The 18640-nt window shown below is 39.9% G+C and overlaps 2 long non-coding RNA genes across 3 annotated transcripts; both read left to right on the forward strand.

The window, feature by feature from the left end:
- The first annotated feature begins 5708 nt into the window (after positions 1-5708).
- On the forward strand, positions 5709-6114 carry LOC121968450. The gene is made up of 3 exons (XR_006108148.1): positions 5709-5757; positions 5822-5895; positions 6018-6114. It is a non-coding gene; the product is annotated as an uncharacterized LOC121968450 (long non-coding RNA).
- A 7074-nt stretch (positions 6115-13188) lies between these two features.
- Positions 13189-14582, forward strand: LOC121968451. Of its 2 annotated transcripts, none has more exons than XR_006108150.1 (4): positions 13189-13703; positions 13768-13841; positions 13927-14059; positions 14522-14582. It is a non-coding gene; the product is annotated as an uncharacterized LOC121968451 (long non-coding RNA). The 2 variants fall into 2 exon arrangements; XR_006108149.1 differs by having other exon boundaries at positions 13964-14059.
- The last annotated feature ends 4058 nt before the right edge of the window (positions 14583-18640 follow it).

Consider the following 18640-nt stretch of genomic DNA (forward strand, 5'->3'; position numbering starts at 1 on the left):
ATCTACAAATAAGGAAAGATATCAAATCTTTTCTTAATCTTTTGTAGAAACTTATAAAAGGGAAAATTTTATAATTTTAAAACTCTTTTAAATCATGAACATGGTTACAAAAAAGGAAAGTTTTCTTAAAATTAAAATCTTCCTTTCATTCTATAAATAAGGAAAGATATCAAATCTTTTCTTAATCTTTTGTAGAAAGCTATAAAAGGAAAGATTTATAATTTTAAAACTCTCTTTTAAAGCCATGGAATCCTTATAAGAAAAATTTTAAAAAATTAAAATCCTTTTAATTTGATGTGGCCGGCCACACCAAGCTTGGGTTCAAGCTAGGGTTGGCCACACAACTTGGCTCATCCTATTTGCTTGGCCGACCCAATCTTGGGTTCTAAGCTTGCTTGGCCGGCCACCTTAGGATGGATATAAAGGTGGGTATAGGTGGGTATAATACTTTATAAATAAGAGGCTACGATAGGGACCGAGAGGAGGAATTGGTTTTGGTCTCCTGATGAAATTAAGCTTCCCATGTTCGGCCCGAACACCCAACTTAATTTCATCAATAATATTTCATACCACTAAAGAATTATTATTGAACTACCGCACCAATCCCAAATTACATTTTGGGCTCCTTCTTATTATGAGTGTGTTAGTCTCCCTGTGTTTAAGATATCGAATGCCCACTAATTAAATAAGCTACTGACAACTCACTTCGATTAATATCTTAGTCCAAGAGTAGTACCACTCAACCTTATCGTCATGTCGGACTAAGTCCACCTGCAGGGTTTAATATGACAATCCTTATGAGCTCCTTTTGGGGACATTATCAACCTAGATTACTAGGACACAATTTCCTTCTATAATCAACAACACACACTATAAGTAATATTATTTTCCAACTTATCGGGCCTATTGATTTATCGAGCTAAATCTCACCCTTTGATAAGTCAAAGAAATAAATACTAAATATATGTGTTTGTTATTGTATTAGGATTAAGAGCACACACTTCCATAATAACTAAGGTCTTGTTCTTTTATTAAGTCAGTATAAAAATAACTTACCTTAAATGGTCATACTCAATACACTCAGAGTGTACTAGTGTAATTTATCAGTCAAGATAAACTAATACCTAATTACACTACGACTATTTCAATGGATTGTTCTTTCCATCTTAGTCGTGAGCTACTGTTTATAATTTATAAGGAATTGATAACATGATCTTCTGTGTGTGACACCACACACCATGTTATCTACAATATAAATTAATCAAACAACTACACTTAACTTATAAATGTAGATATTTGACCAATATGATTCTTATTTCTAAGTAAATGTTTATACAAAAGCTAGGCTTTTAGTATACATTCCAACAGAACCTTGGATAAGCGGTGACTCAGTCGAGCCGGGTTGATCGGATGGGAAGAGGTGAAGATGTAACGACCCAATTTTTCCTATTTCAAGTTCTAAATATCTTCAAAAACATTTAGAAATACTTTTAAAATATTCTAGAGATTTTTAGAAATTTTTAGAGTATTTTTACGTAATTTTTGAAGATCGTTTAGTATGTTTACAAAAAGAAAGAAGTTTTGACCAAAAATGTGGAAGTTGAGACTCGAACCCAAGACCTCCGGCCGAACCCGACTTAACCGAACGCAGCCAACCAACCGAGCTGCGAGTGTTTTGTTAATAAGTATGAAGCAAGAAATATATATGTTATAGTTGATAAATAAACCCCTAGTTTTAAAAAGACCTAATTTCTTTTCCCCGAGACCAAAACCTTCCCTACCTTTCTCCCGACGCGTGCGACGGCGCTGTGCTTGGGCGAAGATGAAGCCGAGTTAGGGCTCTTCCTCTGGCGGCCAGCAAGGGGGTTTTTCCGAGAATCCTTCTCATCCGCGTGACCTCCTCGACGTGGAGAGCACGTAGACGCGAAGAAGGTGCTGTGATTTTGAGTCTCGTCGAACCCTAGCAGCCCTTTCCTTCGGCTGTAAGTCCAAGAAATCGCTGTAAGTACTACTCACCTGTGGTAGGAGTTGCTCCGAACTTTTGGATTTTGTTTCCTTGCTTCCAGATCTTGCTGTGCCAAGTAGAAGTATATGCTAGGGTTTGCGTTTGCTGTGCTAAATTACTGTGTTAAGGTGTGCTGTACCGAATTTGCCATGTTAGGGCATTAAGTTTTCGGATTTTTATGCTAGGGCTTCCCTTTTGAATAAGCTAGGGTTGCTGTGTTGAAATTTCTACGTTAGTTTTCCTTTAGAGGTTGCTGTGCAGAATTTACCATGCTAAGTTGCTGTGCCGAAAGTTTCTTGCTTGGGTTGCTGTTGAACAGGATTATAAGCTAGGGTTTTCCCTTTCATTCCTTACCTTCCGTAGCATACATATTAAGCATGCTAATTTATGGTTTAAGTTTAAATGTATAGAAGGAGTTCATTTTAATTCTTAGCAAGTAAGCGCAGTAAGAAACGTTTAGATTACCTGTTATGCTGTTTCCTACTGTGAGATACAAATCAGTGGCGTAGCTAATCTATAACATTTGCTAGGTATGCTAGTTATTGTTGAGTTTAGTTCTTTTCTAGAAGGTTTGCATGATCTAGATTGCAAATCAAAGTGTGTAAACAAGTTCTATTTATGCTTGCTGATTTTTGAGAATTTCGGCTGTTCACTTTGTAGTATTAGTGTTTCATCTCGTTGCCATGTATAAGAATGGGATTAGTATCTTCTTTGCAACTCAAAAAGGCAAGAATAGCCTTTATTTAAAGTATGCAGTATAGAATAGCATGAGCAGTATTAGTTCTTAATTCTGTTTTATTTGCAGATTTTTAATGTTTCACGTGTGCAGATTTTTGTTGTTCACATGTGCAGATTTTTAGTATTCATATGTGCAGATTTTTGGTATCCATATGTGCAGATTTTTATTAGCCATATGTGCAGATTCATATATGCAGATTTTTTATTAGTCATATATGCAGATTTTCTAGTGTTCATTTGCTATTATTGAGCACGTGCAGCTTTTAATTGCCATGAGTTGAGCATGATCAGTTTTCCTTACTACTAGATACACATGAGCAGTTTTTTTAGTTTCCATTTACTATTTTAACAAGCATGAGCAGCCAGGTATTTAGTGGAATGATTATGTGCCCTATTAAACCTTTTTAGAGGATTATGAGAAGTTATGAGTAGAGAAATGACCAAGGTCTAATTAGAAAAGATAACAAGTAATTTAAAGTAAGAGGCTAGTACCCGACTTCCGAGGTTGTCGTTAAACAAATCCAGGTGACCAATTCCGAGGTCTTAGCCCAGGTAAGACTAAGGTCTTTACCCTCATAGGACTGGAGGCTCGCTACCTCAGTCTCTATTAGAGAGCGCGCATAAGATGGTACTAAGCCTGGGCCCAAAGAAAAAGAAGAAGAAAGAAAAAGAAAAAGAAGAAGAAAGAAAAGTAAAAGTAAAAGAAATTAAAAGATTAATTTCAAGTATAAAGCTATAAGTATATGAAACAAGTACCACCTATGTTTAGAATCAACAGAAGTTTAGTTCCTTTAATTCTAAGCATACAGCATGAGTTTCATTACTTTTCTTATCAGTTTAGTGAGCATGTTTAGTTTTATTTCCAGTATTCAGCTTTATTCTGGTATATCATGAGTATGCAGTTTATTTGAGTACTTTGCTATTAGATGAGTACATGTAGCTTTTCTTTTAGCATTTCAGTTTTAGTATCGTTTGCATTTTTATGCACTTCAAGTTTTTGTGAGATAGTTTAGTACTTACTAAGCGTTTCGCTTATAGATTTCTTTTTCCTCCTACAGCAGATAAAGGAAAAGCTAAAGTATGAAAGGAAGGCGACAAGGTGGTGGTGATGAAGGTGTGTGATGGCTGGACTATGGGGAGATCAAGATTTTGTTAAGGAATTATCAAGACTTTCCTATTTAGAGTTCTTTTAGTTTAAATACTATTATGAAGTTGGGATTGTAATTGAGTTTATTCCGTACTTGTAGCTTGATATGTCCTATTGTTGGAGTTAGATATTTGTTTACTATTGCTAGAATAGTTTTCTTTTACTTACTGTGTTATTATTACTGCGTGGGCGTGGAAAAATATGTTCCAGCCCCTGTAGCTGTGTATATAGTGTTTGTATTGTTGATTTGGTCACCGGTACAGGGGAGACTCTGCCGAAATTTTTCGGTAGGAATTCCTCTAGAGCCGTGATAAATCTAAGTGTCGCTAATAATAGCATAAGTGACACTAGTGAGTTAGAGAGTAGTAGTTAGGTAACGGTCACCCTTAGAGAGTAGTAGTAAGAAGGGTGGTTGTTACAGTTGGTATCAGAGCAGTTCCCATTCTCTAGCATCATATACACATCAGCATCAGTCTTGCCGTCTTCAAGTAAGAAAGTATTTAAGTTCTTTCTTTATTGCTTTCCTTTATTATTATTTGCAGTATAGAGTAATTATTTATAAGTGCTTAAATCAGATAAGAGTTTTTGCTATTTTCTTTATTCATATACAAATATGTATGTTTAGAAAGGGTAGAGAAGATACCAAGTCTTTTTCTCTGTATAACTAGATGTCAAGAAGAGGACATCCCCGTACCGTTCGTACTGAGAACCAAGATCAGGAGAACGAAGAGTTTAGATCAACTGAGCCCAATCTCTCTGAAGTTGTTGCCCAACTCCAGAGACAAGTAGTAGAGCAGCAACAAGTGATTGCCAACTTGATGACCAATCAACAGCCAGTTCCTCCCACTCCCCCTAACCATCAATGTGGAGACCCTAGTGGTGACTGAAGTCCCATCAGCTGCCCTGGAAGTCGCAACAACACCTAGAAGACAAGAAGCATCCCTGATACAGTGGCTGAAGCGGAAGCCAGAAAGTTTCTCAGGCACGACTGACCCTGGGATGCCCAGGCTTGGTTCAAGACACTTGAGAGCACAATGGAGCTTCTTAACTGGCCAGAAGTCGAGAAGGTTAAGTGTGCCTCTTTCTGTCTATCTGGAGATGCTTGTATGTGGTGGGAGCGAGTTAAGAGTAAGAGAGCAATCAACCAGATGAGCTGGGTTGACTTCGAGACAGAGTTTTTGTAAAATACCGGAAAGTGGTGAATAATGATAAGGGAATTTTTAGAAATTTTCTGGGAATTTTTCAGAGCTCGTATGAACGAGGTTACGGAGATAAAAACGGGGCTCGGAAAAAGCCTGTTTGGGCTACCCCATTTAAGAGAGGAAAAGTTTATTTAATTTTGATTCTTTTCCTTTTCTTTTCTTTCTCCCCAACGCCGTTTCCTTCTTCCTCTCACTGCGCGCCTTCTCTTCTCCTCCCGTGCCCTAACCGGCGCCGTGGTGGTTTCCTTCCCCCTCTTTTCCTTTATCTTCGGTGATACCAAAGTCTTGCCTCTGCTCGACTCTTCTCTTCGTCTTCTTCATTGGGCCGGCCACCACAACCGACGCAGAGATCTCAGTCTACCGCCACCTTGTTCCTTCCCGAGAGCCAGCTATCGGCAAGTATTCCGTGCCCTAGAGCTGATGCCACCACCGCCGTCTTCACAGCAGCCGAGAGCCTCGTGTCTCTGTCCTATAGCGTCGTCGCTTCCTCTCTACCCTCTTCCAATCCGGAGGGTTTCCTTCGTGCCGGCACAGAGCCACCACAGCGAACTTTGGGCCGATTGCTACAGCCAACACCCACAACTTCTCTGGATTTTTCTTCGATTCATGCCCTAGCACTGTTGCCGATTTCATTTCTTTTCCTCTGGTTGCCGGTGGTTTGGGAGGTAGGTGCGCTACCTTTGTTGATTCGGTAAATTATTAGTTCATCATGTGGTGATCCTTTTCCAGTTCTAGTTTGGGAAATGAATCGGATCTTGGAGTTCCTTGCTGTTGATTGGGGTTACGGGATTGAAGAGAAGGAGGTTATATGAGTAGATTGTTTCTTGAACTTAATTGGTGATAGATTGTGTGTTGAGTTTTGATCTCTTTTGATCTGAATAATTCCATGGAGAGGTTGTATCCAATTGTTTGTTGTTCTGTAAAGGTGATCTTGAATTCCAGCAGCAGGGGACACACCGGTGATTTCCAGCCGTGGGTTACACTCTGATTACGAGGCGTCAATAATTTATCATCAGATTTGGTGAGTTTTAAGGTTGAAGTTATTGTAGGTTTAAAATGGCGAATTGTTGTTTAGAGGATTGATTAAGTTATTGGAGGAATTATGTGAGTGATTTCATGATATGTTGAAAATTAAGTAAGTGATTGATTCTTATGAGGTAATTGATTTATGAGGGAAATCTTATTGATTGGTTGAGATAGAAGGTCACATGATCATTTATAGGATTATGGGATTAGTATCATATGATTTGTTATGATGGATTGTTAATCAAATTGATAATTATTTGATCATTAGGTTTGTGTAGATTTATTTGGTTATCTGGATTTGGATCTTATAATTGTTATATGCAATGGAATTAAGTTTGAATTATTGATCTAATAGTGGATTGGGGATTTGGTAACTAGTCCTAAATTATTTTTTAAGGATTTTATTTAGCTATACAGTTGGATTTTAGCTAAATAAAAGTATATTGTTTGACACAGGATTTTAGTGCGAGACGAGTATCTCGATGTCGGATTGAGACCGATTGGACCTTTCTTATTGGAGGCGGGTACTTTTGAATTTATGTCTTTGATATACATAGTAGTGAATTTAACAAGTAGCAATAATTATGTTCTCTTATTTGTTTCGGTTAATCACTACCCGATACCTGTTACATGATTGGTTGATTGCTTGTTTTGCATCTCATGTATTCCTTACCTGTTGATACATGCTTATAGGGGTAGTGATATACCATGTTTCACCATGTTCAGGACCTAGGTTTTATACCTTCAGTGTACCTTTGATTTGATTCGTTGACCTATGATGCACTTTTATATATATATGGATTAGTTCAGGATATTTTGTGGTTAGTGCCATCCACCATTTGCATGATTGCATGCTGTGCGATAGTCCGCTCCATTATTGTTGAGCACATCGGCAGTTACATGGATCTGCACACACCACCACTCATGGGTTCGTGGTCGATTCAGGCAGTGTGTGTTGCAGCAAGGACTTTATTTGGCTCCGTTGGTCCGCTCATGGGTAGCGTGAAGCAACGTGTTAGCCGGCAGGGATTCCTCCTCGTCATCGTGTACCGGGAGTTGAGAGCATTGCGCTCCCCCATTTATGATTTGGGGTAGGAGGATAGGTGTACTCTGACAGCATTCCGTCCACTCGGTCACTCATCAGGAGCAGTGACGATAGAGTGCACGGTTGTCATAGCCCTACCCACTCGGCCTCACTATTGTGTGTGAGATGATCGACTGGCATCAGGGGTGACCAGGACACATCATTGGCATCATATGCATGATGCATTTATTACTTGTGCTTGTGCTTGCTGCATTTATATGCTGTATATTGTTTGGACACCTATGTTTGACATGCATACAGGATTTCTATGCCACTCAGACTGTTTGTCCTTATACCCAGGTCCTGGTTAGTACAGTTTTTCTCCTGTTTACTTCAGTTGCATTTCATCCTTTATATCAGGAGATTGTACGCATGATTAGTGCTAGATGTTATTTCCCTACTTTGCATATCAGTTGTACCTGCTGAGTGTTGGACTCACCTCGCCTCCATTGTTGTTATTTTTCAGGTTGATGCTGTCAGGAGAGAGTTCCAGTTGCTGGTCCCCTGCAGACCACGAGGATTTATTGACCCTTTTAGTTTTTCTTCTTATTAGACTATGTTTAGAATTGATTTATTTTGATACTTGGATAATGTATGGATTGTATTTGTCGATGGATTTTTATTCGATATGTTTTATTACATACCTTCCTGGATGGCAGAAGAGGTGAGTTTGTCGGATTTGTATTTTATGAGTGTAGTGGAGTAGGAAAAATCGGATTTGAGCTTTATGGGTGTAGTGGAGTAGGGTTGTTTTCGAGTCATCTTATTACTGCTCTGTTTGTCTACTATTAAACTGTGTGGGTGATTGTTTATTTACTGTTATTATTTCAACCGCATGTGGCTGAGGTATATGGATATGTAGATTGTTTCAGATTGTCCGTCGTCCCAGGGGAGATGCTGCTGAAATTTCTTCGGGCAGGGACTCCTCAGGGGCGTGACAATTTAGTGGTATCAGAGCTTAAGTTTTACAATCCTTTGTTTTCGTATTTTGGATATTTGGGATAACCTGATACCAATTTATTTGGTATCAGAGAGCCAAGTTTGGCGATACTTGTTGTTTTTCGTGTTACGGATTTTTGAGATTTAACTGATACCAATTTATTGGTATCAGAGCGGGTTATGTCACCTGCTTTTGGTATTCTGGATATTTGGGTTAGCCCAAGTTTGCGAGTCAAACTAGGTAGTTATTTTGGATTGCACGGATTTTCCATTATGTATATGTTATGGATTTCCGTTTCGGATTTATATGGATTTCCGGTGATTTTCATGTTCGAAATTTTGAGGTTAGAAGTTGGGGACTGGACAACGATAGAACATCTCCAGATAGCATATAGGTATGATGTTTAATTTTATAGTTTATGACATGTATTAACATTCTTTATTTAGTACCTGTCTGGTTGTTGTAACACATATTACATGCGATGGGTTAGCCATTGAGCATGGTTGACCTTAATAGAGATCAAGGATTATAGTCTCTGGTGATTTTTCATATCATACCATCAGTAGTTTTAGCTTCTGTTACTACTAGTAGGAGATGGAGGCACATACCAACCTCTGCTATTGTTAGCTGGCTAATGGATGATACATACATATTCCTGTTGACTTAGCCAGTAGAGTTTTTATACTCATATCTTTTGGATATTTGGGTACCCGATACGATAAAAAATTGGTCATTGGGGAGTTATCATGTTTGATCATTATTGAGAATGGTTTGAGGTTGAGGGATATTGTGAGATCAGATATTGTGATGTGTTGATTTCTAATGATTTATGAGAGTAAATGTTATGTGGTTGTCTGATGATCTATTACTAGATATTTGTTTTGATGATCTATTAGTGGATAATTATTTTGATGATCTATTATTTGGGTTGTCATTGATGGTGACATAGTGAGTGTCATGTATGATATTCACAGGTTTGATGATTATAGTTGGTGATCAGATATAGATCGGGTGCTAGAGAGTTTACGGTTGAGTGTGCCTATGAATTTTAATAAATCTGGTTAGTTGTGGTTAGGTAACAGGATGATAAAATTGATATTTGCTTCCTCTGATATTGGACTATGTGGATAAATAATGATTTGATGTTTTGAATGTTAACTTGCTCTCATGGGGAGTAGAGACTTATTCATCTGATATTATGTGGGCTGACATTTTTGAGGATAAAAATGAGAGTGTCTTGATGTTCTTGAATTCTGACTTTATCTTTTGGGTCGTACACATTTATACATATGATTATTATGGATTTCTAGTAGATTATACCCGAGTGGTTATACATACATGTCTGATTATTTATTGGAGGTATTTGTCAATTAAAACTATATTGTGAAATGTACACATATGTTTGAGTGTTTTATTGGATGTATCTTATCGATTTAATCTGAGTTGTGATATGTGCAGATGTGTTCGGTGTAATATTTGAGGTATCTTGTTTATTATATGATTGTTCTGAGAGTATACTCGTGTCGGTTATGATTTGTTGGAAGTATTACGTTGATTATACTCTTGGCATAGATGTATATATGTAATGTGAGTGTTGTTGAGGTGTATTGTTGATTATACCTATGTTGATATATGCACACGGGTTCGGTATGCATTGTTGGAGGTATCACGATGAATTATACCTATGTTGTGAGTAGGTGTGGTGTGTACAAATTGGAGGATTATGTCGATCATACATATGTTGTGTGAGCAAGTGTGCCAGGTGTATTGTTGGTAGCAGCATGATAATTCTACTTATGTTGAATGTAGGATGTGGAGTGTCTGCATTATGTCATTTGTTGGATTACCCTGTCAACCCATATTCTTATCAGTGGGTGACTCACTACGATGTTGATAGATTTGACGATGAGTTTGATTTGATTGCTGGATTGTTATACCTTTGGCTGCCCACAGTGATATGTGGTTAAGTGATCTCGTGCAGCCTCTAGTTGGATAGTTAGGTGCCTTGGACACTTAAGGATCGTTTGTGGTGGAGCGGAGCTCCCACATATTATTGTTGGTTTGTGATAGAGCATTTCTCTTACATATTTTGGATTGTTGTGATGGAGCGTTGCTCCCACATATTACGGATTGTTTGTGGTAGAGCGTTGCTCCCACATATGTGGTATTTCTTGTGATGGAGCGTTGCTCTCACACTGGTAGATCTATTCTTTGGTGATTTGTATTGTTGGTGATTATATTTCAGACTTATTGTCAGGGATCTAATGGTTAGAAATGTCTGTGATACGGACATTATGTGTCATGATTTTATCATTAGGATTTGGGAAGCCTTAGATGTTTTCAGAGACCTGATGATTTTGGTATTTCCAGGATGTTTGGATCGGTTTCCATTGTCTTGAAGACGATGTTGTGATCTATTTCAGATCCACGGTGAGTCACGCACATCATCTTTGCATAGTTCTAGAGATGTTTCGATGGAAACGTCTAGATGTGAAGATCAGTAGTGCGTATTTTGGTTGTCTTCTGTGAGATGTTTGAGACACACGGTCACCAGTAGGAGTATACCGTGGTTCCACAGGAGATTGAGGTTGTTACCGTTGGGAGTAGACGGAGTCTATAAAAGAGGCTCGCAACTTCCTTTGTGTGGCTCGATATTTCCGGAGATACGTTGAGGGTTTCTCTCGGATTGTTATGCCACTGACACGCCTTACCAGGAAAGGCGTGAAGTTCATGTGGTCCAAGGATTGCGAGACTAGCTTTCAGGAGCTGAAGCGGATATTAGTGTCGGCTCCAGTTTTGGTTTTACCTTTTGGAGAGGACGGATTTGTGCTCTATACCGACGCATCTATTCAGGGTTTGAGCGCCGTTCTGATGCAGCACGGTAGAGTATTCTCATATGCTTCTCGATAGTTGAAGGAGCATGAGAAGAAATGCCCAGTTTATGATCTGGAGTTGGCCGCTATTATTTTTGCCCTGAAGATTTGGCGGCATTACCTGTATGGTAGTACATTGAGATTCTCACTGACCATCAGAGTCTCAAATATCTGTTCACTCAGAAAGAAATTTATCTTCGACAGAGGAGATTGATGGAGTTCTTGAAGGATTATAATTGTACCATTAGCTATCACCCAGGAAAAGCTAATGTGGTTTCTGATGCACTTAGCCGGAAGTCCAGAGGGACTTTAGCTTGTCACCGAGTTGTGGTCACAGACTTGATTCAGGGTTTCTCCGAGTTAGACCTTGAGGAGCAGGGACAGACAGAGCAGGGTATTCTTGTTACCATGGTTGCTCAGTCGTTGATCAGGACGAGGATACGAGAGCCCTAGGCTACTGATCAGTATTTGTAGTTTATTTGCAGCCAGACAGCTTCCGGGCAGCAGACCGAGTTCACACGAGACGAGGAGGGTATTATATACTTCCGAGGCGGATTATGCGTACCTCAGTCTCATCCGGTCTTACAGGAGCTACTTCAGGAAACTCATCGTTCTTGATTTGCGATCCATCCAGGCGGGACCCGTATGTATCGAGGTTTGAGGCTTTCCTATTGGTGGAACGGAATGATGAAAGACATTGCGGATTTTGTAGCTAGATGTCTTGTTTGTCAGTAGGCGAAGGCTGAACACTAGAGACCTGTCGGATTACTTCAGCGGATTCCTATTTCCGAGTGGAAATGGGAACACATTACCATGAACTTTGTGGTGGGTTTGCCGAGGACACGACGAGTTCATGACGCGATTTGGGAAATCGTTGATCGATTAACCAAATCCGCGCACTTCTTGGCGATTCGGAGGACTGATTCCCTGGATCGATTGGCAGATCTGTATTACCGGGAGATCATCAGACTACATGGTGTTCCGTTGAGTATCATTTCGGATAGAGATCCACGGTTCACGTCTCGTTTCTGGCAGAGTCTGCAGCAGGCCTTGGGCACACAGCTCCGATTTAGTACAGCTTTCCATCCACAGACAGATGGACAGTCAGAGCGGACCATTCAGAATTTAGAGGATCTACTGAGGTCATGTGTTATGGATTTCGGAGGCAGTTGGGAGGACCATCTGCCGTTTGTAGAGTTTGCCTACAACAATAGCTTTCATTCGGCTATCCAGATGGCACCGTTTGAGGCGTTGTATGGTAGGCCTTGTCGGACACTCGTCCTCTAGGATGGGGTTGGAGAGGCCAGTTGTTGGGACCTCATAGAGTTCAGCAGGAAGGCAGAGTTGGTCCGTACTATCAGATGGAGGATGTCAGAGGCGCAGGACCGCCAGAAGAGTTACGCTGATCGGAGACGCAGACCTTTAGAGTTCTCTGTTGGCGACCATGTATTTCTGCGAGTTTCACCCACGAAAGGGGTGAAGAGATTTAGCCTCAGAGGTAAGCTAGCACCGCGGTACATTGGCCCTTTCGAGATCTTGGAGAGGATCAGAGCGGTAGCTTACCGACTAGCACTACCACCGTCCTTGGTAGGCGTGTACGATGTGTTCTACGTATTTATGTTGAGGAGATACGTACCCGACCCGATGCATGTACTGATAGATATCTCAGTTCCAGTTCAGCCTGACGTCACCTATGAAGAGGTTCCGGTACGGATACTGGTCCGGAAAGAGCGTCAGTTGCGGAACAAGACTGTCCGACTGGTTAAAGTCGGATGGCAGCATCATTCGGATGAGGAGGCTACTTGGGAGCTCGAGGATACGATCCGAGCTCGATATCCCCATCTTTATACTTGAGGTATATGATTTAATTTACCCTTCAGCATTTATACTTTGCCTGTTGTTAGTATTTGCTGATGGTAGATAACAAAATTTGGGGACCAAATTTTTATTAGTGGGGAAGAATGTAAAATACCGGAAAGTGGCGAATAATGATAAGGGAATTTTCTGGAATTTTTAGAAATTTTCTGGGAATTTTTCAGAGCTCGTATGAATGAGTTTACAAGGATAAAAATAGGGCTCGGAAAAAGCCTGTTTGGGCTACCCCATTTAAGAGAGGAAAAGTTTATTTAATTTTTATTATTTTCCTTTTCTTTTCTTTCTCCCCAACGTCGTTTCCTTCTTCCTCTCACCGCGCGCCTTCTCTTCTCCTCCCGTGCCCTAACCGGCGCCGTGGTGGTTTCCTTCCCCCTCTTTTCCTTTATCTTCGGTGATACCAAAGTCTTGCCTCCGCCCGACTCTTCTCTTCGTCTTCTTCATTGGGCCGGCCACCACAACCGACGCCGCTGTGCCCTAGATCTGCAGCGCGTCGACTGCTGCCTTGTTCCTTGCTTGAGCAGCCAACTATCGCCGAGGATTCTCCTCACAGTGTCGTGCCCTAGAGCTGATGCCGCCACCGTCGTCTTCACAGCAGCCGAGAGCCTCGTGTCTCTGCCCTATAGCGTCGTCGCTTCCTCTCTACCCTCTTCCGATCCGGAGGGTTTCCTTCGTGCCGGCACAGAGCCACCACAGCGAACTTTGGGCCGATTGCTACAGCCAACACCCACCACTTCTCTGGATTTTTCTTCGATTCGTGCCCTAGCACTGTTGCCGATTTCATTTCTTTTCCTCTGGTTGCCGGTGGTTTGGGAGGTAGGTGCGCTACCTTTGTTGATTCGGTAAATTATTAGTTCATCATGTGGTGATCCTTTTCCAGTTCTAGTTTGGTAAATGAATCGGATCTTGGAGTTCCTTGCTGTTGATTGGGGTTACGGGATTGAAGAGAAGGAGGTAATATGAGTAGATTGTTTCTTGAACTTAATTGGTGATAGATTGTGTGTTGAGTTTTGATCTATTTTGATCTGAATAATTCCAGGGAGAGGTTGTATCCAATTGTTTGTTGTTCTGTGAAGGTGATCTTGAATTCCAGCAGCAGGGGACACACCGGTGATTTCCAGCCGTGGGTTACACTCTGATTACGAGGCGTCAATAATTTATCATCAGATTTGGTGAGTTTTAAGGTTGAAGTTATTGCTAGGTTTAAAATGGCGAATTGTTGTTTAGAGGATTGATTAAGTTATTGGAGGAATTATGTGAGTGGATTCATGATATGTTGAAAATTAAGTAAGTGATTGATTCTTATGAGGTAATTGATTTATGAGGGAAATCTTATTGATTGGTTGAGATAGAAGGTCACATGATCATTTATAGGATTATGGGATTAGTATCATATGATTTGTTATGATGGATTGTTAATCAAATTGATAATTATTTGATCATTAGGTTTGTGTAGATTTATTGGGTTATCTAGATTTGGATCTTATAATTGTTATGTGTAATGGAATTAAGTTTGAATTATTGATCTAATAGTGGATTGGGGATTTGGTAACTAGCCCTAAATTATTTTTTAAGGATTTTATTTAGCTATACAGTTGGATTTTAGCTAAATAAAAGTATATTGTTTGACACAGGATTTTAATGCGAGACGAGTATCTCGACGTCAGATTAAGACCGATTGGACCTTTCTTATTGGAGGCGGGTACTTTTGACTTTATGTCTTTGATATGCATAGTAGTGAATTTAACAAGTAGCAATAATTATGTTCTCTTATTTGTTTCGGTTAATCACTACCCGATACTTGTTACATGATTGGTTGATTGCTTGTTTTGCATCTCGTGTATTCCTTACCTGTTGATACATGCTTATAGAGGTAGTGATATACCATGTTTCACCATGTTCAGGACCTAGGTTTTATACCTTCAGTGTACCTTTGATTTGATTCGTTGACCTATAATGCACTTTTATATATATATGGATTAGTTCAGGATATTTTGTGGTTAGTGCCATGCACCATTTGCATGATTGCATGCTGTGCGATAGTCCGCTCCATTATTGTTGAGCACATGGCCAGGATCTGCACACACCACTCATGGGTTAGTGGTCGATTCGGGCAGTGTGTTGCAGCAGGACTTTGTTTGGCTCCGTTGGTCCGCTCGGTAGCGTGATGCAACGTGTGAGCCGGCGGGGATTCCTCCCGTCATCGTGTACCGGGAGTTGAGCATTGCGCTCCCCCATTTATGATTTGGGGTAGGAGGATAGGTGTACTCGACATTCCGTCCACTCGGTCACTCATCGGGAGCAGTGACGACTGTCACAGCCCTACCCACACGGCCTCACTATTGTGTGTGAGATGATCGACTGGCGTCAGGGGTGACCAGGACGCATCATTGACATCATATGCATGATGCATTTATTGCTCGTGTTTGTGCTTGCTGCATTTATATGCTGTATATTGTTTGGATGCCTATGTTTGACATGCATACAGGATTTCTATGCCACTCGGACTGTTTGTCCTTATACCCAGGTCCTGGTTAGTACAGTTTTTCTCCTGTTTACTTCAGTTGCATTTCATCCTTTATATCAGGAGACTGTACGCATGATTAGTGCTAGATGTTATTTCCCTACTTTGCATATCAGTTGTACCTGCTGAGTGTTGGACTCACCCCACCTCCATTGTTGTTATTTTTCAGGTTGATGCTGTCAGGAGAGAGTTCCAGTTGCTGGTCCCTGATAAAGCCTAAAATCTATATTAAATGTCACAAATAAGCTTATCAAATTAACAATTGTCTATATTCACTGAACCCCTTAATTAAACAATAATGTTGTAGTAACGAGCCAAGGATCGATCCGAGGAACCAACGGTATGATGTGTAATTTAGGATTGTCTTTTATTCCTATTTTTGGGGTTTTCGATATAAAAATGGAGTTGGGGGGATTTAAAAGCTTTAAATCTAAATCTAACAGAGGAAAAACACAGCAATTAAGAAATTAATCTAAAGCAAGAGTGAAACCTAACTATGTACCAATGATCAAACCTCAACGTATTGTCACTCTACGTTGTGATTAAACCATCGACACACACTTAAACTAAAGATAAAATAGAAAAACACAATTAAATCTGATCTAAAGCAAGATGTAAACCCTAGCTTAGAATTTAAACACTAAACAAGTAACCAAGCATCAACTAAAACTTAAACTAAGCTTCAACAAGGAAAGAAATGCTAACTACTTACATAAAAATATAACAAAACATAAAAGTAATCTGTGCTAAGCTATAAAAACAATAACAAAATGAATTAAAATGTAAACCAATCCAACTCACAACCAATTCCACAAGTTTCACACTCTTGCCGTCACACAAGAGGCCGAAATTGAAACCACCCAATTTCGGACCTCAGTGGAGAATCTCAGCTGCGTCTCAGCTCAAGGAAGGCTCAGCTACACCGACGGACCACCCCCGGCGAGCTAAGAACAACCCTAAACCCAAGAATGGTCCGAAAATCTGTAAATCTGAGCTCTGGATCTGGGATGAAGTTGCGGATGATGGTATGCTGTCGGATGGAGCTCAGGAACACCGGAGGACCACCGCCGATAGTCGCTGATGTGAATCGGAGTCGCCGATTTGGAGGAACACCTCCAAATCGCGCTGAAACAGAGAAGATCCAAGAGCAGATTTCCGTCGGAGAGAACACCCAACGACGGTTCCAAATGATCGGGATGAGCTGCAATGAAGTTCTACAATGAGGTTGAAGCTTGAAAGAATTGATCGGAGAAGGAAAGGGGTCGAAATCCGAATAAATGCTGCCGGGACGAAGCTGCTGTGCGTGGAGAGATCGACGAAGAAGCTGTACTGTAGCTTCTGTGTTTTAAATCAAATTTGGATCTGATCGGACGGCTGAAATGATTCCGGGCTAAATCAACGGTAAAAAGTCATCCAAAATCCGATCTGAAGGTACTGATGTTGATCTAGGGTCTGGATCTACTCTCCCGTAGGTCGGATCGATCAGATCATCACTGGATGGCCCAGATCTTCCGATCTTCAATGAACGGCCCAGATTAATCCGGCTGGATCAATGGCTGGATGAACTCAGATCTGGATCAAAACTTCTGGATCTTCATCAATGGCTTAGATCTGCTCCCCATTAGGTTGGATCGGCCAGATCTTCAACGGATGGTTCAGATCTGTCCTATTCTTGATAAACGGCCCAAATCGACCCAAAGCTTGATCTTGTCTTTTGAACTCCGATTCGAGCCCAATTCCGGTCCAAATAGATCCAAATCTAAGATCTTTTGATGCCTACAAAATAAGAATCAAATATTAGCATCAAATAACACCAAAAATAATATAATTTGTAATTAAGTCCAAAATCTATGCAATGCACAAAAAATGTAATGTAACCATGATTTAAACTATGAAACCAACATCAAAACCATGCATAAATGAATCAAAATAATGCAGTAAAATCATGGTTATCAAATCCCCCACACTTAGTCTTGAACGTCCCGTGAAAGTAAAGAAAACTAAAAATCATCTCCATAGAAAATTCCCTAGCAATACCTAGAAGATAGTAAAAAGAATTTAACTAAGACCATCTAAAGATCACCAACAATCATGAATATAATCCAAACAATAATCAGTAGGTATGGTAGTTTCAACCCAAATGAAAAATAAAGCAAGTTGCAATCTCACAAGGGATTTACCTATTCTAGCTCTCACACTCAAACATATGTATAAGTGGAGCTCACTCAATGCAACTCACAACATTTCACTACCATAAGCTTGCTTATTTTCTACTTCTCCACCACTATAAAACATAGCATACATGAATCAAAAGGATTTATCATCAAGAATTAAAATGGAAGCAAAAAGAACAATGAAATGCATGAAATAGGCAAAAGAAAAGTATTTAATGAAGAAAATGAGAGATAAGAGTATTGGAGGAATATACTTGATGAGTTGACCATTTTGATGTGAAAAGACATGAATACCATTTGTTTTTATCAATTCAAAAGACCAAGCTAACCTCCCATTCAATTTGATGGCTAACATAGAATCTTGATACTCTATCTCCACACTTGATACACTCTTGATTTGCCATTTTTCTCTTTTCTATTTTTTTTTTTCACACTTCAATTTCAGAATCTTGAAGCTGAAACAAACTCACATCAATTAATGAAGAACTTCCTCCCCCACACTTAAACTTGGCCGTCTCGGACAATAAAACTCATTATGGCACTCATCTAACCACTTAAAAATACTTTCTTCATCAATTCTGCAGGTTCTATTCTCTTCCTGTGGTTTTTCATTAGAGGCAGAATTCTCACAGAAAAGTTCAGAAATTCTTCAGCAATAAAGTGGATGAGGTAGAACTAATGGAATTACATACAATTCTGGCACAAAATAGTGGTTATTAAAACTGACACAATTCAGCAATAAATGATACTTCTCTCCGATTGGCTTGAGAAGAAGCAAACAAAATTTAAGCATAACCCAGCTCCTGCTCATTTCTGCAACTATTAACTCAATTAAATCACACCATTGTTGATAGCAAATCCTCATCTTTAACTCTTACTGGCCAAAAACTTGCAACACCAACCTTCTGATACTTTCTTCAATATTGTTTCCTATTTTTAGATGACACTTGCCATATCTCCACTTCAAATAGAGATCATCTCAGCTTCAAACAGACTTGAAATTCCATAACCATTTCTGACAGCAATTCATCAGCACTGCACTGCTCTGCTTAAGT

Source organism: Zingiber officinale, chromosome 3B (genome assembly GCF_018446385.1).
Source record: "Zingiber officinale cultivar Zhangliang chromosome 3B, Zo_v1.1, whole genome shotgun sequence".
In the NCBI taxonomy this organism is placed as follows: Eukaryota; Viridiplantae; Streptophyta; class Magnoliopsida; order Zingiberales; family Zingiberaceae; genus Zingiber; species Zingiber officinale.